General features: G+C 44.8%; 1 long non-coding RNA gene across 3 annotated transcripts; it reads left to right on the top strand.

Moving 5' to 3' along the window:
* The first annotated feature begins 1,507 nt into the window (after positions 1–1,507).
* LOC130349555 (uncharacterized) lies at positions 1,508–19,394 on the top strand. 3 transcript variants are annotated; one of them, XR_008886853.1, is made up of 4 exons: positions 1,508–1,582; positions 5,030–5,195; positions 15,495–15,602; positions 19,319–19,394. It is a non-coding gene; the product is annotated as an uncharacterized LOC130349555 (long non-coding RNA). The 3 variants fall into 3 exon arrangements; XR_008886854.1 differs by lacking the exon at positions 15,495–15,602 and having other exon boundaries at positions 19,319–19,380; XR_008886852.1 differs by lacking the exons at positions 15,495–15,602; positions 19,319–19,394 and adding an exon at positions 5,355–5,761.
* The last annotated feature ends 6,307 nt before the right edge of the window (positions 19,395–25,701 follow it).

Raw genomic sequence — 25,701 nt, forward strand, 5'->3', positions numbered from 1 at the left:
CTTTTTAATAATTAGCATAAAATAAAATTATTTATTTTATGTACAACCAATGATATCTCTAGTCTTCAATCAATTCTATACCTTGAGGTCTGTTTCTATATATATATATATATATATATATATATATATATATATAAATACCATATTAATCGGCGTATAACATGCACTGGCGTATAACACGCACCCCCATTTTAACACAGAAATTTAAGTAAAAAAATAAAATGTAAAATAAATGACCTGGACTAAATGCCACATCATCCACCCAAACTTCGTTTTCTTCCACACATCAGTTTGGTCCCGTTCCCTCCAGTGCCACATCATTCCTTCCCTTTTCTCAGTCCCTGTGCCACATTTACCCCTCTCATCGCCACCCCCCATGTCTCATCATCCCCCCCATGTCTCATCATTTCCCCCTGTCATAGACCACCATTAGCCATACAGATATTAAGCATTTAGTGCCTCCCCCCACTATCATTTCCCCCTGTCTCATCATCACCCACCCTGTCTCATCATGTCCCCCCTTCATTCCCCTGTCATCATCCCCCCACCCTGTCTGATCATGCCCCCCATCATTCCCCCCCTCATCATTTCCCCCTGTCTCATCATCCCCCCAACCTGTCTCATCATCCCCCATCATTTCCCCCTCCCTCATCATTTCTCCCTGTCTCATTAAGCATTTAGTTCCTCCCTGCACTATCATTTTCCCCTGTCTCATCATCCCCCACCCTGTTTCATCATGTCCCCCATCATTCCCCCCTCATCATTTCCCCCTGTCTCATCATCGCCCCAACCTGTCTCATCATCCCCCATCATTTCCCCCTGTCTCATCATCCCCCCAACCTGTCTCATCATCCCCCCATCATTTCCCCCTCCCTCATCATTTCCCCCTGTCTCATTAAGCATTTAGTTCCTCCCCCCACTATCATTTCCCCCTGTCTCATCATGTCCCCATCCTGTCTCATCAAAACAAAAAAATAAAAAACTGACTAAAGCCATGACAATTCATAGCCTGTAAACATAATGCTGAAAAGCATAATACACTGCACTTTAATTCCAGTGCAGTGTAATATATGAGCGATCAGAAGATCACTCTTAATTGTTCTCTTTAAAAAAATTTAAGGGCTATGTTCACACTCAAGAATATTAATCCAGAATAATTATGGATGAAAATTCCACTGGATCATTGCCATCCTCATAGATGGCAATGTATTCTGCACAGATTACATCTAAACAAAGTTAATAATAAACAACGAACAATTTATAAAACCATCAACCCCTACACCTGCAAAATATATATATTTATAGAAAACAAAAACAAAAGATATTAAACACCTTCAGTATAATGTTTAGAGGCATAAAACATTTACAAAAATTATTGAAATGTTTTGTTCCTTTTCGGATGCAGTTTCATAATTCCTGAGATAAGTAGTTCTGTCCCTAGAGTGTTATATATATAAGCGTCTGTAGCATGTATCAGGAACATGTTATCATACCTGTGTCTTTTTATAGGTGACTGATGCCCGGTGAGAGGTTGAACGTGACACATACCCCCGTCAGCTGCAAGAAAGGAACCACGAGACAGGTAATTAATATTTATATTAATTACTGATAACAATCAGGCTAGATGTAACATCTAGACCTGCAGAGATGTGATAGTCTCTACCTTATACATGAAGATATATGTGTTGTTTATAAGTATATCGTCTATAGACAGCTTCTTTTATAACACAACCATATCTCAGGTACAGAGATTAGGATCATTTATGCTCCCCAAACTCTGTTTTTCATTTGTAGGAATCCCCTTTTCCAATATTTAATAGAATAGAATCGACTGACCGAAGAGTTTACAAGTTTACTTTAGGGCGTAATACACTGCACTTTAATAGCAGTGCAGTGTATTATAAGAGCGATCTGAACATCACTGTTAAAAATCTTCTTTATAGAAAATAAAAGGCTAGGTTCACACTGAGGAATATCCAGCCGGAATATATACTGCAGGAGGTTCTACGGGTATATTGCCGTCCTCATAGATGGCAATGTATTCTGCACGGATCCTGTCTAAAGAAAGTTAAAAATAAACAATTTATAAAATAACCCCAACCCGAGCCCTACAAAAGTATATATGTTTATATGTTGACCACCGCACAAAGTGGCGGCTGACACACTCCCTCAATACAACTCTATGGCAGAGCCGGAGCTCTGCCTTCGGCAATCTCCGGCTCTGCCATAGCGATGTATTGAGGGGGCGTGTCGGCCACCACTTCGTGCCGTGGTCAACACGCCCCCTTCCTGTGGGCTGTCAGGGTCCCGTACAGGAGATTGCGGGGGGGCTTCCAGCGGTCGGCCCCCCCACGATCTCTTGTACGGGGCACCGACAGCCCGCAGGAAGGGGGCGTGTTGACCACCGCACAACGTGGCGGCTGACACGCTCCCTCAATACAACTCTATGGCAGAGCCCGAGCTCTGCCTTCGGCAATCTCCGACTCTGCCATAGTGATGTATTGAGGGGGCGTGTCGGCTGCCGCTTCGTGCGGTGGTCGACACCCACTATCTGGCAAGCGAGCCTGGCACCCATACAAAGAGATCGCGGGGGGCCCCCAGCAGTCAGACCCCCGCGATCTTAAACTTATCCCCTATCCTTAGGATAAGGGATACGTTTTTCACCACTGGACTACCCCTTTAACCATGCCATACTCTTTACTCCTGAATATAACCCTGCCAGAAACTGTGCCCTCTGCCACACACTGTACCCATAATAATAATAATAATAATACTGCCACACACTGTTTTTTTATTTATTTCGGTTGAATCCCACCCCTGCACTGTCCTACATCTCCAGACCGTTCTGTCCCTGCCCCCCTTGCCCAGACCCCTTTGTCTGCCTCCTCCTCTAGACCCCTCTGTTCTCCTCCTCCAGACCTCTTTGTTCTCCTCCTGCAGATTCCTCTGCCCCCAGCTCCTCCTGACCCCTCTGTCCGCCACCTCCAGACTCCTCTGTCTGCTTCATCCAAACCCCTTAGTCTTTCCCCCGGCTCCTCTTTCCTCCTCCAGATTCCTCTGTCCTCCTCCTCCAGATGATGCATGATAGATGTGTTTATGGCTGGTGTATGTATGACAGACAGTCATACACAAATACATACACACACCTATCATACATACATATATCATTGCGTACACACATCATACATACATCTATCCTACATTCATACTTGCATACATCTATCATACAAACTTGCATACATCTTACATGCATACATACATCTATCTATCATGCATGCACACATCTACCATACATGCATGAATACATCTATCATACATACACACATCTATCATACATACTTACATGCATCTATTATACATACAAACATATATCATACAAACATCTATCATACATATATACATGCATGCATACATCTATTATACATACACACACCCATCTATCATACATGCATACATACATCTGTCATGCATACATCTATAATACATACCCACATGACACCTCTATCATGCCATCACCTGGAGATCACCACCACTCATCAGGGTCTGGGGATCAGGTTGGAGACAGCGCTGAATACGCTGGCCATCACACCTTGCCCTCACTTGGCACTGGTGTGATTTGTCCAGGACGCAATAAATTTAATTACACCGACAGTTGCAGGCTAGGAGCAGGCATGCGTACCTGCTTAGGGAACTTCAGCTCCCAACAGCCTCGGCAGCTGCCCGATCTCGTGGGACTTGGGGTCCGGTGTAAGCCACTGCTGTCTTAAAGCAGCGGCGTTAATATTTAAAAAAAAAAAAATTAAGAAAAAAAAAGAAAAACTCCGACCTGAGACCTGGGGCTATAGCCCGTTAACCCCCTCCCCCTACCCCCCCCCCCAGCAACACCCCTGTTGGTTGTACATTAAATAAATAATATAAAATATACAAATGTAAAAATGAATATATAATCACCATATAAAATGGTATCCTGACACCATAAATTAGTCAATATATGTCCATACAGTAATCATAGAGTATTTTTGCGCTGGAACCCCCATATTTGGGTACTAATGTGTGAGGAAGAGCGAGCTTATAATACTATATCCAGCACGAGGACACTGATACAAAGTATCGCATTGGCTCTCCGCAAGCACTTACACCCTCTCTGCCGCCTGATCTCAGCTCCCAATATTGGGCCGGACACAGATCCGTGCCAGTCAGCCGGCATCTCAGTGAAACTAAGCCACGAGCGGAGAAATGTCCCTTACCGTCCTGAGGGCCCATCCAGAGGACTTGTGACTGCAGGTAACATTCATCATTGTGGCCGGGTACATCCCGTGCTAACCTACACAGAAGCATTGTCTGACATTCACGCAGACGGGTTTTTACCATAAGGACACAGACGGACTTTGGTGTCAGGATACCAATTCATATGGTGATTATATATGCATTTTTTATTTTTATTTTATATTTTTATATATCATACTTATTTTTATAGTTCACTCCCTGTGTGTTATAAGTCAGCGACAAGGGCCCTGTTCAGACTTTAGTCTAATATATCTTTTTAATAATAAGCATACAATAAAATTATTTATTTTATGTACAACCAATGATATCTCTAGTCTTCAATCAATTCTATACCTTGAGGTCTGTGTCTATATATATATCTATATATATATATATATATATATACATATATATCTATATATATATATATAAATACCGTATTTAATGGCATATAACACGCACTGCCGTATAACACGCACCCCCATTTTAACAGGGATATTTAAGTAAAAAAATAAAATGTAAAAGAAATGACTTGGACTAAATGCCACATCATCCACCCAACTTCACAATAGTAGAAAGATTACTCGGCACAGCTCGCCTAATCACACGCACCTGTGAATCACTACCTCTGTTGGCTAGACCACGTCAGGTTGTGCTCACTGGATATAGCACAGTCCAATGCAAATCTTCACAAATGTAGAGAAAAAGCCAGGGCAACTCACCAAATACGTATACTTCAAAACTTCTTTATTGTTCCATGAAGGGTACAGACAGTGCAGGACACGGCGGACGGTATACAAAGGGATGTTCTTTCGGGGCTACTGTGCCGTTTCGCACGATATGCTTCAACTGGCCCACATCGTCATTCAGCCCGAAACACATTTAAATAACCCTCCCCTTTGTTGCCATAGAAACCATCCAAACAACAGGTAAGTGCAATTAAAATATGTTAAAAACAACTGTGTGATACAAATAAGGTTATAATAATAAAGCACTGAGCTGCGTGCGTTCATTAAGACCTAGAGGTCCCATTACTTCTAAACATAGGATCCATTTTGTTTCATTTATTAATAGAATATTTTCTTTAGTTTTTCCAGCATATCCGTGTTCTATCCTCTCAAGACCGGCAAACCGGAATCCATGTTTTTCTTTAGAATGAACTTCATTGATGTGCTGTATAAATCTAGTGGCTCCGATGCCGGTCCTGAGGGATCGAACATGCTCATGGATTCTGTGGAATAGGGGCCTTTTCGTCTTCCCAATGTAAAATAAATTACATTTACAAACCAGTGCGTAAATCACATGATAGGACCTGCATGTAATACATTGTCTCACAGTAATTTTATTACCTGCTAATTCCAAAAATCTACCTTTCATATTAATTGAACAAAAGGAGCAAGAACCACAACAAAAGTTCCCTTTTGGTCGTAATTCAGACAGCCAATTTGATTCAGATGCGTTCTTTTTCTTTCTCAACAAGTTCCCAATTGTTTTATTTTTTCTATATGCAATAATGGGTTTCTCAGTAGTAATTTCGGCTATATCAGCATCTTCTTGTAAGATGTACCAATTATTCGTAATAGCTTTTTTTACCACATTATGAATCACTCGTCATTGCGTAGCGCAGTGCATAGCAACGACGCATAGACGCCACACCGGAGCCAGAAGCAGCGCGGACCCGACCCCGGCAACAGGTAATCATAAAACCGGGGATGGGGGAGGCAATGGGGCAGCGGCGCCGGCAATGGGGCAGCGGCGCCGGCAATGGGGCAGCGGCGCCGATAGCTAGGGAGAGAGAATTGGCGGCAGCAGGGCTCTAGACCCCAGGAAAGGCAGGGGGAGAGAAGCGGGCAGTGATGGCCTCTCTCCCCCTGCCTTTCCTGGGGGCTTCTGCGGGGTCAGAACAGTGTATCGGGATATACACATGCACACACACCCTCATTTTACCAAGGATATTTGGGTAAAAAACTTTTTTTACCCAAATATCCTTGGTAAAATGAGAGTGCGTGTTATAGGCCGGTGCGTGGTATACCCCGATAAATGCGGTACATAAATAAAAAGGTATTTTACATATTAACACATGCATATTATTATGCATACATATCTTAGGACACATTACTACACTGATTTAAGCATTTTTAAAAATTGACAGTAACACTTTAACCTGTTGGGGACAAACTACAATGCTCAGAAGAGAAGGAGTCACATTTGGCTTTTGGAAAGCAAATTTTGCTGAAATGGTTTTTGGCGGGCATGTCGCATTTAGGAAGACCCTATGGAAACTACACCCCTAAAGGAACTTAACAAGGGGTACAGTGAGCCTTAACACCCCACAGATATTTGTCGAGTTTTTGCTAAAGCCAGATGTGTAAATAAAAAAATAAAAAAATACACTAAAATGCAGTTTTTTCCTCAAATATAGCATTTTTTACTAGGGGTAATAGGAGAAAATGCCCCCCAAAATTTGTAACCCCATTTCTTCAGAGTATGGAAATACCCCATGTGTGGACGTGAGGTGCTCTGCTGGCGCACTACAATGCTCAGAAGAGGAGGAGCGCCATTGAGCTTTTAGAGAGAGAATAATTTGGAATGGAAGTCAGGGGCCATGTGCGTTTACAAAGCCCCCAGTGGTGTCAGAAGAGTGGATTCCCCCACATGTGACCCCATTTTGGAAACTACACACCTTGCAGAATTTAATAGGGGGTGCAGTGAGCATTTAAACCCCACTGGTGTTTGACATATCTTTGGAACAGTGTACTGTGCACCCAGCACCAGCATTTTAGTGAAAAAAAAAAATGTTTTCTTCATTTTCCCATCCAACTTTAACGAAAATTCGTCAAACACCTGTGGGGTGTTAAGGCTCACTATACCCCTTGTTACGTTCTTTGAGGGGTGTAGTTTCCAAATGGGGTCACACGTGGGTATTCATTTTTTTTGCATTTATGTCACAATCAGCCACCCCTGTGCAAATCACCAATTTAGGCCTCAAATGTACATAGTGCTCTATCCTGAGCCCTGTTGTTCGCCCGCAGAGCATTTTATGCCCACATATGGGGTATTTCCGTACTCAGGAGAAATTGCGTTACAAATGTTGGGGGTCTATTTTTCCTTTTACCTCTTGTGAAAATAGACAGTATGGGGCAACACCAGCATGTTAATGTAATGTTTTTTTTTTATTTTTTTACACTAACAGGCTGCTGTAGACCCCAACTTTTCCTTTTTATAAGGGGTAAAAGGAGAAAAAGCCCCCCAAAATTTCTAACACAATTGGTCCTGAGTAAGGAAATATCCCATATATGGCCCTAAACTGTTTCCTTGAAATACGACAAGGCTCCGAAGTGAGAGAGCGCCATGTGCATTTGAAGACTGAATTAGGGATTGCATAGTGGTGGACATAGGGGTATTCTTTGCCAGTGATTCCCAAACAGGGTGCCTCCAGCTGATGCTAAACTCCCAGCATGCCTGGACAGTCAGTGGCTGTCCGGAAATGCTAGGAGTTGTTGTTTTGCAACAGCTGGAGACTCCGTTTTGGAAACACTGCCGTACGATACGTTTTTCATTTTTATTGGGGGGACAGTGTAAGGCAGTGTATATGTAGTATTTTACCCTTTATTATGTGTTAGTGTAGTGTAGTGTTTTTAGGATACATTCGCACTGGCAGCGGTTTACGAAGAGTTTCCTGCTAGGAGTTTGCGCTGTGGCAGAAAATTTGCTGCAGCTCAAACTTGAAGCAGAAAACTCACTGTAAACCTGCCCGTGTGAATGTATCCTGTACATTCACATGGGGGGGGGGGACCTCCAGCTATTTCAAAACTACAACTCCCAGCATGTACTGAAAGACCTTGCATGCTGGGAGTTGTAGTTTTGCAACAGCTGGAGGCACACTGGTTGGAAAACCTTCAGTTAGGTTCTGTTACCTAACTCAGTATTTTCCAACCAGTGTGCCTCCAGCTGTTGCAAAACTACAACTCCCAGCATGTACTGATCGCCGAAGGGCATGCTGGGAGATGTAGTTATTCAACAGCTAGAGGTATGCCAAGACAGCTGTTTGGGAATGCTGGGAGTTGTAGTTTTGCAAGATCTAGAGGGCCAAAGTTTAGAGATCACTGCACAGTGATCTTCAAACTGCAGCCCTCCAGCTGTTGCAAAACTACAAATCCCAGCATGTCCAAACAGCAAACAGCTGTCTGAGCATGCTGAGAGTTGTAGTTTTGCAACATCTGGAGGGCTGTATAGTGATCTCAAACCGTAGCCCTCCAGATGTTGCTGTCAGGATTCGGCAGGCTGGAGGTGGATCCTCTGTGTCAGAGAGGGATTGGCGTGGACCGTGCCGGCGGACCGGTTCTAAGTTGCTACTGGTTTTCACCAGAGCCCGCCGCAAAGCACGATGGTCTTGCAGCGGCGGTAGCAACCAAGTCGTATCCACCGGCAATGGCTCAACCTCTCTGACTGCTGAGATAGGCGCGGTACAAGGGATAAGGCAAGAGCAAGGTCGGACGTAGCAGAAGGTCAGGGCAGGCAGCAAGGATCGTAGTCAGGGGCAACTGCAAGAGGTCTGGAACACTGGCTTGGGATACACAAGGAACGCTTTCACTGGCACAATGGCAACAAGATCCGGCAAGGAAGTGAAGGGGAAGTGAGGTAATATAGGGAAGTGCACAGGTGAACACACTAATTAAAACCATGCGCCAATCAGTGGCGCACTGGCCCTTTAAATCGCAGAGAGCCGTCGGGACAGCACAGACGGGGAACGAGCCTGGTAAGCGGGTCGGGATGCGCACCGCGAGCGGGCGCGTCCTGCATCGCGAATCGCATCCCGGCTAGGGACATTATCGCAGCGCTCCTGCTCAGCGGGTCTGACCGGGGCGCTGCGAACAGGAGAACGCTGCGAGCGCTCCGGGGAGGAGCGGGGACCCGGAACGCTCGGCGTAACAGTTGCTAGGCAACCTAACGGCTTCCGTAGTCTGTAGCAGGGAGCAAACCGCCCGTCATCGCCGCCCACCGATGGTAAGTATCCTCCAGCGCCGGTCACCTACGGTTCCCCTGCTCTGCCCGGATTACCGTGGGTGAGCAGAGCGGGGGAACCAAACTTTAACCCCCCCGCCCCCGATCTGCTATTTGTTGGTCGCTTCTGCCCCACCAATAGCAGGGATAGGAGGGGTGGCACCCCTGACACCTAACACCCTATCCCTTCAGGGGGACCGGTGGTGTCTTGGACACCCCCGATCCCACTTATTTTCCGGGTCACCGGAGACCTTTATGACCCGGAAACGCCGCAAATCGCCAGTGGCATTGGCACAGGATGCCTGCTGAATTATTTCAGCCGGCATCCCGTTCCGATCACTGCCCGGCGAGCTGCGGTGCACGGAATTGCGGAGGCGTACAGGTACGCTCTCCATCCTAAAGTGGTAAGACGCGAGGGTGTATCCATGCGCCCTCCGTCCCCAACAAGTTGAGTTCCGAGCACGAGGCAGTGATCGGAACATGATGACTACTTATATCTATCACCAGCCATCAGCCATCTATCAGGCCATCGCCTAGGAGGGTCCTGGGACCGCCCCCCCTTGTTGGCGAGTGCCGTGATTCGCTGGTCAATTCTGACCAGCAAATCACAGCTTGTCCCCACCCTGGAGGATAGAAGTGACGCGGCAGGGGTGCCACCTCCTCCTATCTCCTGCGATTGGTCGGTCAGGAATGCTGGGAGTTGTAGTTTTGCAACATCTTGAGGGCAACAGTTTAGAGACCACTATATAGTGGTCTCCAAACTGTGGCCCTCCAGATGTTGTAAAACAGCAATTCCCAGCATGCCCAGACAGTCAGGCATGCTGGGTGTTGTAGTTCTGCAACATCTTGCCCTTCAGAGGTTGCAGAACTACAACTCCCAGCATGCCTGGACAGTCTGGGCATGCTGGGAGTTGTAGTTTTGCAACATCTGGAGAGTCAGAGTTTGGAGACCACTACACAGTGGTCTGCAAACTGTGACCCTCCAGCTGTTGCATATATACAACTTCCAGCATGCTTTTCGGCTGTCAGTGCATTCTGGGAGTTGTAGTTTTACAACAGCTGGAGGCACATTGGTAGGGAAATACTGAGTTAGGGTCTGTTACCTATCTTAATGTTTCCCAACCTGTGTGCCTCCAGCTGTTGCAAAACTACTGTGATGGCCCAGTACAGAATACTGCTTATTCTGTGTTCCTGCCTACCCTGTGTGGCGGCTGCTGCTTCAGTGTCCCCATGGTCCTGCACTCCTAAGGACTTTTGGAATTCATAAGGTTATGTATTGGTTTATCTTTTGAGGTATTTGTGTCTTTAAAAACTGTTGCTAAGGCCTTTGTTGTTAATGGGAGTATGCAAGGTGAACTTGTGACTTATCTGGCCAATGGGATCCCTCTAAATTGCTCCCATATATATCTGGGAGGAGCTAAGTCTAGTCAGTTGCTGCTCAGGTACAGTGAAGTGAGGAGTAGTGATGTTGCGAACATAAAATGTTCAGTTCGCGAACCGCGAACGCGAACTTCCGCAAAGGTTCGCGAACCGGGCCAACCGCCATTGACTTCAATGGGCAGGCGAATTTTAAAACCCACAGGGACTCTTTCTGACCACAATAGTGATTTAAAAGTTGTTTCAAGGGGACTAACACCTGGACTGTGGCGTGCCGGAGTGGGATCCATGGCAAAACTCCCATGGAAAATTACATAGTTGATGCAGAGTCTGGTTTTAATCCATAAAGGGCATAAATCACCTAACATTCCTAAATGGTTTGGAATAACGTGCTTTAGCCCCCTTTAGGCAGCACATAGAGCCCCCCTTTAGGCATCACATAGTTAGATCCCCCCTTTAGACAGCACATAGTTAGAGCCTCCCTTTAGGCAGCACATAGTTAGATCCCCCCTTTAGGCAGCACATAGATTCCCCCATATTAGGCAGCACACAGTTAGAGCCCCCCTTGAGGCAGCACATAGTGGGATTTGGACAGAGATGGACAGAGATGTCAGCAGAGAGTACCAGAAAAATTAGGCATGTACACATGCCTGAAAAATTTGGTATTGTTGCAGCCGCTTCTATAGCAGCGGCCAGAAAAATTTCAGCACCATAACAAGAGCAGCAGCAGAGGCCAGAAAAATTAGGCATGTACACATGGATGAAAAATTTGGTATTGTTGCAGCCGCATCTGTAGCAGCAGCCAGAAAAATTGCAGCACCAGTAAAAGTGCAGCAGCAGAGGCCAGAAAAATTAGGCATGTACACCTGGCTGGAAAATGTGATATTGTCGCAGCTGTAGCAGCGGCCATAAAAATTGCAGCACCATAACAAGTGCAGCAGCAGAGGCCAGAAAAATTAGGCATGTACACATGGATGAAAAATTGGGTATTGTCACAGCCGCAGCTGTAGCAGCGGCCAGACAAATTGCAGCACCATAACAAGTGCAGCAGCAGAGGCCCTAAAAATTAGGCATGTACACCTGGCTGGAAAATTTGGTATTGTCGCAGCCGCTGCTGTAGCAGCGGCCAGAAAAATTTCTGTTTGTTTCGCCAGGCAGAAAGTGCCCTAAAACATTGTGGCTTGAACCCTTAGTGGTGGCGGATAAGTCAAGCAAGTCATCCGGCATTCAGAGTTCAAATACAGCAGTGTGTGGACCATTTTTAGCCCAAGGCAGCTCATCTGATCAGGCCTTGTTCAGTCAAATGTATCGCCCAGTGTCAGTCCCTTCGGGATCCATCCCTCATTCATCTTAAGAAAAGTGAGGTAATCCAGACTTTTTTGACCAAGGCGACTCCTCTTCTCAGTGACAATACCTCCTGCTGCACTGAAGGTCCTTTCTGACAGGACACTTGAAGCGGAACAGGCCAGAAGTTTGAGCGCAAATTGGGATAGCTCAGGCCACAGGTCAAGCCGGCACACCCAGTAGTCAAGGGGTTCATCGCTCCTCAGAGTGTCGATATCTGCGGTTAAGGCCAGGTAGTCTGCTACCTGTCGGTCAAGTCGTTCTCTGATGGTGGACCCCGAAGGGCTGTGGCGATGCGTAGGACTTAAAAAGCTCTGCATGTCCTCCATCAACAGCATGTCTGTACAGCATCCTGTCCTTGCCGGCGTGTTCATGGGAGGAGGAGGAGGATTACTTTCACCTCTTTCCCTGTTAGATCCCTGTTGTGCTGTGACATGACCCTTATACGCTGTGTACAGCATACTTCTTAATATATTTTGGACCTGCTGAATCCTTTCCGCCTTGCTGTAATGCAGTAACACGTCAGGCACTTTATGTTTATACCGGGGATCTAGTAGCGTGGACACCCAGTACAGGTCGTTCTCCTTCATCCTTTTTATACAAGGGTCCCTCAACAGGCACGACAGCATGAAAGACCACATTTGCACAAGGACGGATGCCGAGCTACTCATGTCCCATTCCTCGTCCTCAGTGATGTCAGGGAAGGTATCATCTTCTTCCCCCCTAGCCATGTACAACACCACGGGAACCAGATAGGTGACAAGGAGCACCCTGGGATGCCTGCTGTGGTTGGTCTTCCTCCTCCTCTTCAAAGCCACATTCCTCCTCTGACTCCTCTTCCTCACAATCCTCTTCCAGCGTTGCCGCAGGTCCAGCAAGTGATGCTGATAAGGCTGTTTCTGGTGGTGATGGTGTCCACAACTCTTCCTCTTCATGCTCATCTACTGCCTGATCCAGCACTCTTCGCAGGGCATGCTCCAGGAAGAAAACAAACGGTATGATGTCACTGATGGTGCCTTCGGTGCGACTGACCAGGTTTGTCACCTCCTCAAAAGGACGCATGAGCCTACAGGCATTGCGCATGAGCCTCCAGTAACGTGGCAAAAAAAATTCTCAGCTCCGCAGATAATGTCCTAGCACCCCGGTCATACAAATATTTGTTGACAGCTTTTTCTTGTTGGAGCAGGCGGTCGAACATTAGAAGTGTTGAATTCCAACATGTCGGGCTGTCGCAAATCAAGCGCCTCACTGGCATGTTGTTTCGCCGCTGGATATCTGACAAGTGCGCCATGGCCTTGTAGGAATGCCTGAAATGGCCACACACCTTCCTGGACGGCTTCAGGACATCCTGTAAGCCTGGGTACTTGAGCACAAAGCGTTGTACAATCAGATTACACACTTGTCATGCACAGCACATGTGTCAACTTGAACCTAAAAAAAGTCCTATGTACTGTGGTCTGAATAAAATTGGGGAAAACCCAAAGCAACCACTAAAAAAACCTATAAATACGCCACTGCAGCGTATAGGGTAAACCCACCAAGAGTAAAAGATGTATATAATAAAATAAATAAAAAGTATATAAATCTGAAAAATCAATTACCATAGAATTATATAAATATAATTTTATTTTACAAAAAATACATATATCATACACAAGCAAGAAAAGTTAGTAATAATATATAGCTATATAACATACATAAAAATAGTAATCATTAGCGCAATTTGATAATGTGTATAATCATTTAAAAAATATATTTATATGTATATATATATGTAAATAAATAAGCTTACATACATTTCTTTATCTTTAAGGTTACATACATTTTGTTATGTTTTAAATTGAGTGTCACATTGCACGTATATATATTTTTTAGCAAAAGGTGTTTTTATGATCCATTGGTGATCAGTTGACCCCGACATTTACGTCTTCCCTTATTACAACTTTTTTACATCCTTTTTCCCGTCCCTGCTATCCTTTGCATTTTTTAAGCTTATTTATTTACATATATATATACATATAAATATATTTTTTAAATGATTATACACATTATCAAATTGCGCTAATGATTACTATTTTTATGTATGTTATATAGCTATATATTATTACTAACTTTTCTTGCTTGTGTATGATATATGTATTTTTTGTAAAATAAAATTATATTTATATAATTCTATGGTAATTGATTTTTCAGATTTATATACTTTTTATTTATTTTATTATATACATCTTTTACTCTTGGTGGGTTTACCCTATACGCTGCAGTGGCGTATTTATAGGTTTTTTTACATGTGTCAACTTGCCCAACCTCAATGCCGCCAACAAATTTGTTCCGTTGTCACAAACCACCTTGTCGATCTCCAGTTGGTGCGGAGTCAGCCACTGGTCCACCTGTGCGTTCAGAGCCGACAGGAGCGCTGGCGCGGTGTGACTCTCCGCTTTGAGGCAAGTCAACCCCAAGATGGCGTGACACTGCCGTATCCGGGATGTGGAATAGCACCTGGGGAGCTGGGGGGGAGGGGGTGCCGATCATGTGGAGCAAGACGCAGCAGTGGACTCGGCCGATGATGTTATGGAAGAGGATGGAGTAGGATGAGTCGTGGCGGTGTCACCAACTCCTCTGCAGAGCCACGCATTCCATGCTTGGCAGCCGTCACCAGGTTTACCCAATGCGCAGTGTAGGTGATATACCTGCCCTGACCATGCTTTGCAGACTAGGTATCAGTGGTTAGATGGACCCTAGCCCCTACACTGTGTGCCAGGCATGCCATAATTTCCTTTTGCACAATGGAGTAAAGGTTGGGGATTGCCTTTTGTGCAAAAAAATTTCGGCCGCGTACCTTCCACTGCGGTGTCCCAATGGCTACAAATTTTTTAAAGGGCTCAGACTCCACCAGCTTGTATGGTAAAAGCTGGCGGGCTAGCAGTTCCGACAAGCCAGCTGTCAGACTTTGAGACATTGTCTTCTTGCGCTCACACATCTCCTTGACAGACACCTGGCTGTGGGCAGATGAGCAGGAAATGTTTAAGGTGAGAGACGGAGAGGCGGTTGGTTGAGAGGGGGCAAGGAGGGTAGCAGTGGTTGACCTGGCTGAAGATGCTGGACCAGGAGGAGGATGGCGGCTTTGACTGTGTGTGCTGCTTGTACTGATGTGTTGATCCCATAGGCGTTTGTGATGTGACATCATGTGCCTTCGCAAAGCAGTTGTGCCTAGGTGGGTGTTGGACTTTCCACGACTCAGTTTCTTCTGGCACAGGTTGCAAATGGCCTCGCTGTTGTCAGAGGCAGACACACAAAAAAAATGCCACACTGCTGAGCTCTGCGATGACTGCATTCTGGTGGTGGCAACCAGATTGATTGGCGTCCCGTCTGGCTGACCCCAGGTGCCGATGCATGCTGTCTGACTGTGCCACTAGCTCCTTGCGATGACCTCCCCCTGCTTCCAACTCATCTCCTCCTCTCTGTCTCCCCATCTGAACTTTCCCCCTCTTCTTCTCTTCTAGCGGGCACCCACGTGGCATCCACGGACACATCGTCATCATCAACACCTTCACCGCTATCTGACACCTCAAGAAAGGAAGCAGCAGCGGGTACAACATCATCATCACACCGTAAGTCCATGTGTGTAATGCTGCCTGACTGAGACATATCCCTGTTAGCTACATTCTCTGGCAATAATGGTTGTGCATCACTCATGTCTTCAAACTGATGTGTAAATAACTCCTCGGATCAAGTAAAGCTGCTGTGGTGCTAGTGTTGGTGGTGGCGGCAGGCGGGCAAGTGGTAGCATGAGAGGTGCCCGAAGCTAAGCTAGAGGAGGAGAAGGATGGTGCGTCAAGGTTCCGAGCGAAAGCTGTAGTAGATTGGGTGTCTTGTGATAGCCAGTCAACTAAGTCCTCAGAACTTTGGGGGTTCAGGGTACATGGCCTCTGAACCCTGGCCATTCTAGGGCCAAAGGGAATCCCAGCACCACGATGGCCCCTGCGGGGTAGCCTTCCTCTGCCTGTAACTTTTTTGGTTAAATTTGCACAAGTGTCACACCACACGTGAACTGACAGTGACGACTGGTTTTATTTAACAGCCAAAAAAGTTTTTTTTTTTTTTATTTGCACAACTGTCACACCAAATGTGATTTGCACTAGTGTGACTAATGAGCAAAAAAGCTTGCCAGCGGAGTTCCCCTTTTAAGCAGTGGTCCCCAACCAGGGTGCCTCCAGCTGTTTCAAAACACACGGACTGATATATTTCAGCCCTTTGAATACTGTAGTAGTTAGTTGCTTTAAAGAAAAAAAGCTTGCCAGCGGAGTTCCCCTTTTATGCAGTGGTCCCCAACCAGGGTGCCTCCAGCTGATGCAAAACACACGGACTGATATATTTCAGCCCTTTGAATACTGTAGTAGTTAGTTGCTTTAAAGAAAAAAAAGCTTGCCAGTGGAGTTCCCCTTATAAGCAGTGGTCCCCAACCAGGGTGCCTCCAGCTGTTGCAAAACACACGGACTGATATCTTTTAGCCATTTGAATACTGTAGTAGTTAGTTGCTTGAAGTTTGATTCTGGAGTACCCCTTTTAACCAGCGGTTCCCTCCCAACCAGGGTGCCTCCAGCTGTTGCAAGACACATGGACTGATATCTTTCAGCCCTAAAAAAGGGCTTTTTTGGGTGCTGTCCTTAAAGCAGATGTTACACTAGTGCTTTAGAAGTAAACTGGACCCTGAATACACCACCTAGCAGCAACCTAGTTATCGCTTTCCCTATACAGCAGGAGCAGCTTCTCTGACCCTCCACTTCCTAAGCCTGCAGCATGCTGAATGAGGGTAAAATGGCGTCCGTGCAAGAGGAAGGAGGGTCTGGAAGGGAGGGACTGCTGCTGATTGGCTGTAATGTGTCTGCTGACTCTGACTCACAGGGTCAAAGTTTACTGCAATGTTAAAGTATAGGGGGCAGATCAATGCGAACGCGAACATACTAAATTCGCCGGGAACTGTTCGCCGGCGAACAATTCGCGACATCTCTAGTGAGGAGCTGAGAAGTTTGTCTGTGTGATCCTGAAGGAGGCCCAAGGCCTAGTCCAGCAGCCATGCATCTACTACCAGTTAACCCCTGCAGGTGAAAGTCAAAGCCTGGCAGTAAGCACAAATCCAGGGGCCAAGTCCAGTCAAGATAGTCAAGTCAGTCAAGTCTTTCAAGTTACCAAATAAAGCATGGATTGCTTCAGTCAGTCCAAGTCCACTACAAGTCCCAGCAAGCCGTTAAGCTTCTCTATGTTCACTCTGCATCTCCTTGGGCCTAAACTGAGCTGTATAGACTTTAACACCTTGTCTGCCTCAGTAAAAAGCCATTAATCCATAACCTTGCTTCGGAGTGATTATTTGCCCCGTGCCTGGACCAGGAATAATCGGCTACAACTCGGGTGTTGAATGGTTAACCATGCCCTGGCATCACGATCACTAAAGGTTTACTTACATCTGCACTTATACACCCTCAACACACTACAACTCCCAGCATGCACTGTCAGACCGTGCATGCTGGGAGTTGTAGTTTGGCAACAGCAGAAGTCACACTGTTGGGGAAACACTGAATTAGTCTGTTACCTAACTTAGTGTTTCCTCAACAGTGTGCCTACAGCTGGGCCAATATTACAACTCCCAGCATACAAGACCTGTCAGTGCATTCTGGGAGTTGCAGTTTTGCAACAGCTGGAGGTCTCCCCCCCCCCCCCTCAAAGGTGAATGTATATGTTATGTACATATGTACAGGATATGTGAATGCATGGAGCCTACAACTGAAGGCATCCTGTTTGGGAAACACTGCCTTAGGGTGCGTTCACACGCGCAGATTTTTTAGCAGGTTTTCCGCTGCGTATTTGAAAGTGGGCGGGCTATTCTTTGCTGTCCGCAGCAGATTTTCCGCGGCGGAATCTACGCTGCGGAAACTCCGCCGCAGTCCCTACTGACTTCAATGGGGATTGCGGCGGATTTTCCGCAGTGTACATTCCGCCGCAGAAAATCTGCTGCGGACATCCAAGAAGAGCCCGCCCCCTTTCAAATACGCAGCGGAGAACCCGCTAAAAAATCTGCGCGTGTGAACGTACCCATAGGGTGTTTTTTGGTGGAGGCGGCAAGTGCAATGCTTGTATCCGAGTCCGCCCTTGTGCAAATCCCTAATTTAGGTCTCAAATGCACATGACCCTCTTTCATTTTGGAGCCCTGTCGTATTTCAAGGCAACAGTTTAGTTCCACACATGGGGTATTTCCTTACTCGGGAGAAATTGTGTTACAAATTGGGGGAGGGGGGCTTCTTCTCCTTTTTACACCTTATGAAAAGGGAAAGTTGGGGTCTACACCAGTATGTTACTGTAGAAAAATTCTACAGTATTGTTTACACCAACATTGTAGTGTTTCCCCAACTTTTCATTTGTACAAGTGGTAAAAGGAGAAAAAGACCCCCAAATTTCTCCTGAGTACACAAATTCCCCCAAATGTGGATGTAAAGTGTTATGCAGGAACAAAACAGGGCTCAGGAGGAAAGGAGGAACTTTGGGATTTTGGAGAGAGGATTGAAGTCAGGGGCCATATGGCTTTTACAAAGCCCCCCATGGTGCCAGAACAGCGGAAAGCCCCCACATGTGACACAATTTTAGAAACTACACCCCTCAAGGAACATAACATGGGATACAGTGAGTATTAACACCCCTAGGTGTTTGCCAATTTTTGTTACAGTGAGTCGTAAAAATGAAAATTGAGAATTTTTAAACTAAAATGCTGGTGTAACCCCATATGTGGCCCTAAGCTGTTGCTTTTAAATACCACAGGGCTCCTGAGTGAGAGAGCTCCATATGCATTTGAGGACTAAATGAGGGATTTGCATTATAGCAGACTTGGATGTACAGTAAGGGTAAGAGAGGGACATGCCCCCTGCCTGTGAGAAGATTAAAATTCAGTGTGATCTGATATAAGCTGATTTGAAAAGAAATACAGAAGCTAGACACATACAAGTTATATGTACATGATCAGGATGAGGTACTGAGTAACATAACTTTTTTTTCTGTGATATGATAGGTACACTTTAACCAAGGTTCATTATTTTTCTTCTGTTCTTTCTTTCTTATGTGTCTTCTTTTCTTTTTCTTCCTCCCTGCCTTCTAAAATGACTTTTTTCATATAACTTTTTTCATATAATGTTTTTTATTTTTATTTTGCCTGGTAAAATGTTAGATATCACAATGAAAACCAGACAAGCCCCACTAAACACTATAAAATCATGCAGCGGCCTTACTGGCTTTCTTTGTTAATCCTCCTTTATGACATCACACATGTGACATCATCAAGTGTTTGGAGCTATCTCTACCAGCCACTAGTACAGTATCAGAGGGAGAGCACACAAAGAGCAGAATATGAGGAAGGGGCCAAGATTACACAGGAGAGGTACAAAAATCCTAAATGTTGATCAGAATACATCCAGATGACTTGCAAATGATGACTAGATCTATTACATGATATGTCAAAATAATAATGTAAATTGTATTAAATCAAATGATTTAACCATACACTTTGCTGGTGTTCACAAATGACCAAGCATATACTGTATTTTCAATTCTATTACACAAAGAGGGAAATTTATCAAAACCAGTAGAGAGGAAATGTTGCCCAGTAGCCCATAGCAACCAATCAAATTGCTTCTTTCATTTTTAACAAGGCAACTGAAAAAATCTGATTGGTCGCAATGGCAACTGGTCAACTTTTCCTTCCTTTGCACACGTTTTGATAAATTTTGACAACCCCCCCCCCTCAACTTAGTCAGGGTGGGTGGGGGATATAAGTACTGTATGGGTATATTAAAGGGGTACTCCCCTGGAAAACATAAATTTGTTTAAATCAACTGGTGCCAGAAGTTAAACAGATTTGTAAATGACTTCTATTTAAAATCTTAACCCTTCCAGTACTTATCAGCTGCTGTATTTTCCAGAGGAAATTCTTTCTTTTTGAATTTCCTTTCTGTCTGACCACAGTGCTTTCTGCTGACACCTCTGTCCATTTTAGGAACTGTCCAGAGTAGGAGCAAATCCCCATAGGAAACCTATCCTGCTCTGGACAGTTCCTAAAATGGACAGAGGTGTCAGCAGAAAGCACTGTGGTCAGACAGAAAGGAAATTCAAAAAGAAAAGAACTTCCTCTGGAAAATACAGCAGCTGATAAGTAAGGGAAGGGTTACGATTATTTTTAAATAGAAGTAATTTACAAATCTGTTTGTCAAGTCTATAAGGGGAGATTTATCAACACCTATGCAGTGGAGAGTGGTGCAGTTGCCCATAGGAACCAATCAGATCGCTTTTTTAGTTTTTTAGATGCCATTTTTAAAATGAAAGAATAAATCTAGATGGTTGCTATAGGCAACTGGTCAAATTTTCCTCTCCACAGGTTTTGATAAATCTCCTCAATGTGTCAAAATATTAATCTAGATTGTATTAAAGATAATTATTTAACTATACACTTTGCTGATGTTCCCAAGTGACCAAGTATATACTTTCTATTCAATTCTATTACACAAAGAGTTAGAGGGGAGTTGTAAGGACTGTATGGGTATATTAAGTCTACGGGGGAGAATAATCAAAACCTGTTCAGAGGAAGAGTTGCTGAGTTGCCTTTTCAAAAATGAAAGAAGCGATCTGATTGGTTGCTATGGGCAACTCAGCAACTTCCCTCTGGACAGGTTTTGATAAATCTTCTCCGCTAAGTCTACTGGGGAGAATAATCAAAACCTGTGTAGAGGAAGAGTGGAGCAGTTCATCATAAAAACCAATCAGATTGCTTCTTTCTGAGTTTGCAGAGGCCTATTTAAAAATGAAAGAGGCAATTTTATTGGTTACTATGGGCAACTGGTCAACTTTTCATCGGCACAGGTTTTAATTATTCTCCCCCTATATGTATAGTTTTCCATACATAGAAAAAAAACACCTATATGGTCAGTTGACAGGGAATTAATATAAGCGATCTCTAACTTTAAAAATTACCTTCTGTTATAACCTAAAACAAGAATTCAGGCTGAAATAATGCATATTTAACTATAATAATGCTGGATTTCATGTATGACTATTAACCCCTTCCAGCAAACGTCCAATACATTTTCTATCACCATGTCCGTTGGCATGGTGATAGAAACGTCTTGTCAGCTGTTCTGAACAGCTGACCATTGACACTATGCAGCTGGGGACCAATCAGAATGGTCCCCTGCTGCTGATCTTTGTAATTAGATAGTCAGTTAGTGACTGACTAATGACAAGGACTTGCAGGGTTCCGGGCTGATCGGGTCTCTGGTGACCCGATAGCCCGGAAAATAAGGATGATCGGAGCTGTCAGAGACAGCTCTGATCATCCTGAGGGATAGGAGCAAGGTGGCAGCTGCCACCTCGCTCCTGTCCCCTGCCATTGGTTGTCAGGACTAGCTGACCAATGGCAGGAGGGGGGTGGGAGGTTAAAGTTGAAATCCCCACTCTGCCCGCCCCTGGATGTCAGGGCAGAGTGGGGGGAAGATGATGGCGGGTGCTGTGACCGACGATTGCGGCGGGACCGGCAGCGGAATCGGGACAGGCAGCTGCAGGGTCGGCGGAGGTAGCAGTAAAGATCAGCGGTAAGTGATCTTTACTGCTGCCTTCCAGGAGTTGCCAAACTACAAATCCCAGCAAGCCCAGACAGCCAAAGCCTGTCTGGGCATGCTGGGAGTTGTAGTTTTGCAACATCTGGAGGGCCACAGTTTGGAGAACACTGTGCAGTGGTGTCCAAACTGTAGCCCTTCCAGATGTTGCAAAACTAAAACTCCCAGCATGTCCAGACAGTCCAGGCATGCTGGGAGTTGTAGTTCTGTAACATCTGGCTCTTCAGATGTTGCAGAACTACAACTCCCATCATGCCTGGACAGTCTGGGCATGCTTGGAGTTGAAGTTTTACAACATCTGGAGGGCTACAGTTCGGACACCACTGCACAGTGGTCTCCAAACTGTGGCCCTCCAGATGTTGCAAAACTACAACTCCCATCATGTCTTTCAGCTGTCTGGGAGTGCTGGGAGTTGTAATTTTGCAACAGCTGGAGGCACCCTTGTTGGGAAACACTGAGTTATGCACGGACAGCCAAAGGGCATGCTGGGAGTGTTAGTAGTATGCCTCCTGCTGTTACATAACTACAAGTCCCAGCATGCCCTTCAGTTGTCACTGTATGCTAAGAGTTGTAGTTTTTGCAATGGCTGAAGGCACACTGGTTGCGTTAGGTAGGTTGTTACCTAATTCAGTGTTTCGCAACCAGTGTGCCTCCAGCTGTGGCAAACTACAACTCCCAGCATGCACTGATACACCGTACATGCAGGGAGTTGTAGTTTTGCAGCAGCTGGAGGCACACTGATTGCAAAACACTGAGATAAGTAACAAACTCTGTGTTTTGCAACCAGTGTGCCTCCAGCTGTTGTATAACTTCAACCCCCAGCATGCACGGACAGCCAAGGGGCAAAGGGGCATGCTGGTAATGGTAGTTTTGCAACAGCTGGAGTTTTGCTTCCCCCCCCCCCTCCCCAATGTTAATGTACAGGGTACATTCAGAATGGTCCCCTGCTGCTGATCTACAGCGAGTCTCTTGCTACAAGTTTGAGATGCAGCAAATTTTCAACCGCAGCTCAAACTCCCAGAGGGAAACTCGCTGTAGACCCCGGCCCTGTCAGTGTACCCTAAAAACACTACACTACACCTTTACAAAATAAAGGGTAAAACACTACATATCCTCATACCCCTACACAGCCCCCCCCCCAAATAAAAAAAAAAAATTCTCGTACAACACTGTTTCCAAAACAGAGCCTCCATCTGTTGCAAGACAAGTCCCAGTATTGCCGGACAGCGATTGACTTTCCAGGCATGCTGGAAGTTTTGCAACAGCTGGAGGCACCCTGTTTGGGAAACACTGTTATAGGGTATTTTTGGTATCGGAGGCAAGTGTAATTCTTGTATCCGGGTCCGTCCCATCCAAATCCCTTATTTAGTCCTCAAATGCACATGGGGCTCTCTCACTTCGGAGCCCTGTCGTATTTCAAGGCAACAGTTTAGGGCCACATATGGGGTATTTCCGTACTCAGGAGAAATTGTCTAACAAATTTTGGTGGGCTTTTTCTCCTTTTACCCCTTATGAAAAGGTAAAGTTGGGGTCTACTCCAGCATGTCATTGTAAAAGGAAAAAAAAGACCCCAAAAAATTTGTAACGCAAATAGTACGGAAATAACCCATATGGGGGCATAAAATGCTCTGCGGGCACCCAAAAAGGCTCAGGAGTGAGAGCGCACCATGTACATTTGAGGTGATTTGCGAAGGGGTGGCTGATCGTTACAGCTGTTCTGACATAAACACACACAAAAAAAAATGTGACCTCATTTTGGAAACTACACCCCTCACGGAACGTAACAAGGGGTATAGTGAGCCTTAATACCCCACAGATGGACGTGAAAATGAAAATTTTATATTTTTTCACTAAAATGCTGGTGTTATCACAAATTTTTCATTTTTACAAGGGGTAATAGAAAAAAGACCCCCAAAATTTGTAACCCCATTTCTTCTGAGTATATAAATACCCCAAAAGTCAAATGTGGCTCCTTCTCTTCTGAGCATTGTAGTGCGCCCGCAGTGCATTTGACATCCACATATGGGGTATTTCCATACTCAGAAGAGATGGGGTTACAAATTTTGGGGGGCATTTTCTCCTATTGTAAAATGGGCGGAAAAAAAAATTATTTACACATCCAACTTTAACGAAAAGTCGTCAAAAACCTGTGGGGTGTTAAGGCTCACTGTACCCCTTGTTACGTTCCTTGAGGGGTGCAGTTTCCAAAATAGTGTTCCACATGTTTTTTTGTTTTTCTTTGCTGTTCTGGCACCACAGGGGCTTCCTAAATGTGACATGCCCCCCAAAAACCATTTCCGCAAAATTCACTCTCCAAAATCCCATTGTCGCTCCTTCCCTTCTGAGTCCTCTACTGCGCCCGCTGAACACTTTACTATCAAAAAACAGCTGCCACTGAAAACAAAGTGCACTCCACTGAGTTAACAACAATATCTTTATTAGTACAAAACAGCAGATCAAGGCTCCTAAAGAGCCAAAACACAGCCTCAGAGAAGGGCCATGACCCCCTGCCCTGAGTAAATGACCCCGTCCTACTGAAAATATGATATTAATAAATGGTGTCGGCTCAATGTGGCTACTCAAGATAATACAATGTAAGGGCACAGTGGGCACCACAATATTATAGCATATAATATATAATCCTAGATAGGATGCAATAATACAATAATATTAAACCTAGAATGCTGCCCTATTGCCAATATACAATACCACACGTGGGATGCACTCCACACAGGCCAACGACACAGATGTTGTAACAGAGGACGGGGTCACTGAACCCCACACGTTCCGTCGCGAAGCGACTTCCTCAGGGGTGTTGTAGTCACTGTGTGATAAGCCTCATTATATACTGTTGCGGAGGATGAAAAATCAATAAAATACCCGGCAGGTGCGCTCCATGTGAATAAAATTCATAAGTAAAGCATCCCAGAGTTATTAATGCTTGATGTGGCAGTGGTCAGATGCGCAAAAAATGCTCTGGTCTTTACGATACTTGCATCATTTCTTGGTGAAAAATTCAAAAATTTCATTAAAAATGTGATAATTTTGCATTTTTCTAACTTTGAAGCACTCTGCTTGTAAGGAAAATAGAAATACCAAATAAATTATATATTGATTCCCATATACAATATGTCTACTTTATGCTTGCATCATAAAGTTGACATGTTTTTAGTTTTGGAAGACATCAGAGGGCTTCAAAGTTCAGCAGCAATTTTCCAATTTTTCTCAAAATTTTCAAAATCGGAATTTTTCAGGGACCAGTTCAGTTTTGAAGGGGATTTCATATTAGAAATACCCCACACATGCCCATAAATGTCCCCATTATAAAAACTGCACCCCTCAAAGTATTCAAAATGACATTCAGAAAGTTTGTTAACTCTTTAGGTGTTTCACAGGAATAGCAGCAAAGTAAAGGAGGAAATTAAAAATCTCCATTTTTTACACTAACATGTTCTTGTAGACCCAGTTTTTGAATTTTTACAAGGGGTAAAAGCCGAAAAAGACCCCCAAAATGTGTAACCCAATTTCTCTCGAGTAAGGAAATACCTGATATGTGAACGTAAAGTGCTCTGTGGGTGCCCTAGAGGGCTCAGAGGCAAAGGAGCGACAATGGGATTTTGGAATGTGAATTTTGCTGAAATGGTTTTTGGGGGGCATGTCACATTTAGGAAGCCCCTATGGTGCCATGACAACAAAAAAAACAAAAAACACATGGCATACTATTTTGGAAACTACACCCCTCATGTCACGCGACAAGGGGTACAGTGAGCCTTTTTTTTTTTTTTTTTTTTACTAAAAGGCAGTTTGTTTACCAAATTAACCATTTTTATAAGAGGTAATAGGAGAAAATACCCCCCCCCCCCCCGAAAGTTGTAACCCCATTTCTGGACGTCAGGTGCACTGTGGGCACACTACAATGCTCAGAAAAGAAGAAGCCACATTTGGCTTCTGGAAAGCAAATTTTGCTGAAATGGTTTTTGGGGGGCATGTCGCATTTAGGAAGCCCCTATGGTGCCAGAACAGACAAAAAAAAGCCCCACATGGTACACTATTTGGGAAA

Source organism: Hyla sarda, unplaced genomic scaffold, assembly GCF_029499605.1.
Source record: "Hyla sarda isolate aHylSar1 unplaced genomic scaffold, aHylSar1.hap1 scaffold_917, whole genome shotgun sequence".
In the NCBI taxonomy this organism is placed as follows: Eukaryota; Metazoa; Chordata; class Amphibia; order Anura; family Hylidae; genus Hyla; species Hyla sarda.